We start from the raw sequence: 1,764 nt of genomic DNA on the forward strand, positions 1-1,764 counted from the left end.
ATCGGTTGTGACAAAAGCCTTTCTTTTGGGTTTTTTTTAAACCGAGATTCCCGATCAAAACTTTCAAAACTTTTTTTTCCCCAAAACTCTTCCCCCCACCCCATCCAAAACGGGTCGAGCTACGGGCTCACAGAAACGTTTACTGTCTGCACTCACCCGGGGTAAAGAAATCCAAACCTCATTTCACTGCAAAAGCTGGGGACAGAGTGAAAAAGGATGTGAATTTCAGCCTCTCTCCCTCCGCCACCGTCATCCCCCGTGGAGTTTCTCTTTCAGAAGCGCCTTACCTCTTAATTTAGACTCTTGTGTGTGTGTGTGTTTCCCCCTCGCTTGCAAGCCCTGTGCTACTCCAGCAAGCATTAAATGCCCTCAGTTACAAATCCTTTGCTCAGAATCGGGAGACTGGCGAACAGAGGAGCTCTCGCCATGTTACTGTCTTCTGGTTATACATTGCACCAGTTACTGCTCACATCTACCGTATTCAGGCTAATAGACATTCAACCTTGAAGACAAACAGACATTCCCACTGCTCTCCCCCCGCCTCCTGCAAGACAGTTCGTACTTGTGGCTGCCCGGTTTCCTATTCCTGGAGGGATCGTTAAACTGACTGCCCCCTCCCCTCCCAAAAGCAGCAGAAAAGGAAGATAAATTCATCGGCTGGTTTCGCCCTGTGGGGTCGCACCTTTTGAGAGGAAGGGGGAAGCATTCAGAGACCAGGAGGGAATCGCACACAGCAGATACACTACATTCCTTGTCCCGCCCCTCCCCTGTCTCTTGGCTGCGATCCGCCCCTTCTCGCCCGAATGGCCGCTGGTCGGCTATTCGACCACGGAGTCTTCACGCGGAGTTCCCATCCTTTGTTCAGCTGAGACCTTGGGGGGTAGGGGTCGTTATGGCAATCACTGGGTGACATGGAGGGCGGGTCAGTGTTTCATTGACAGATTGAAATCACGGTTAGCCTGGAGACTGAGACTGTCCCCCGGGAGAGGCAATCTGCCGGAGAAGGAATGGGGGGAAGGCCGTGAGACCAGGGATCAATCTGTCTTCTACGGTGTGCCACTGCTTTGAATAAGAGCAGGGGAGGGGAGTGTTCTCTGAGTGACCTGGGTTAACATTCACCTAACATCCCTAAAGCCAATCTCAATTGGTCTTCAACAGTACAACATTGAAAAGAGGCAGCTGGATGGTTTTATGAATAGGAAGAGTATAGAGAGAGATGGGCCAAATGGATCTAGATTAGTTTAAGATATCTGCTCAGCGTGGACGAGTTAGTCCGTAGCGTCTGTTTCCGTGCTGTACAGCTCACTGACGCTATGCTGTCACAGGAGCTTGCTGTCCACAAACTGGCTTCCTTGTGTCACAAGTTATATATGTACTGTCACATAATTTCTTGGTACACTTTCCACACATGGTGCAGTGGTGGATGAGGATAGCCACCTTCTGGTCTAACTAGAAGAGTCTCTGGTAGGAAACAAGATATCATTTATTGGACCTTTCCAACTATTTACAAGGTACAAGGATATGGTATATATATTTTGAGGCAGACTGTTAAGAGAAATCTGGCTTTGGTCTGAGTTCTTCAAGATCCACAGTTGCTCTCCCCTCCAGTTCTCAGTGGGGGTGATGGAGTTCAATCAGGATTAACCCTTTCAGACCTTTCAGGCCCTTACACAGCAGTGACACTTTCTTTCGTTGTTCTATGCTCCAAAGTGCAATTACACACAACTGAGTGCCTTTCCCACCACCAAAATCACCGTGACTTTT

General features: G+C 48.9%; 1 protein-coding gene across 2 annotated transcripts in view; it reads right to left on the reverse strand.

The window, feature by feature from the left end:
- fndc3ba (fibronectin type III domain containing 3Ba) overlaps positions 1–490 on the reverse strand; it is a 352,878-nt gene extending 352,388 nt beyond the window's left edge. The window contains exon 1 of one of the 2 annotated variants that reach the window (XM_087993367.1): positions 288–490. The gene's annotated coding sequence lies outside the window, so the exon portion shown is untranslated. The remainder of the gene's footprint in view (positions 1–287) is intronic. The other variant, XM_043702595.2, reaches the window with a different exon arrangement.
- Positions 491–1,764: the final 1,274 nt, after the last annotated feature.

Source organism: Chiloscyllium plagiosum, unplaced genomic scaffold (genome assembly GCF_037043375.1).
Source record: "Chiloscyllium plagiosum isolate Xiang-an unplaced genomic scaffold, Cpla_swu_hap1 HiC_scaffold_13, whole genome shotgun sequence".
Lineage (NCBI taxonomy): Eukaryota > Metazoa > Chordata > Chondrichthyes > Orectolobiformes > Hemiscylliidae > Chiloscyllium > Chiloscyllium plagiosum.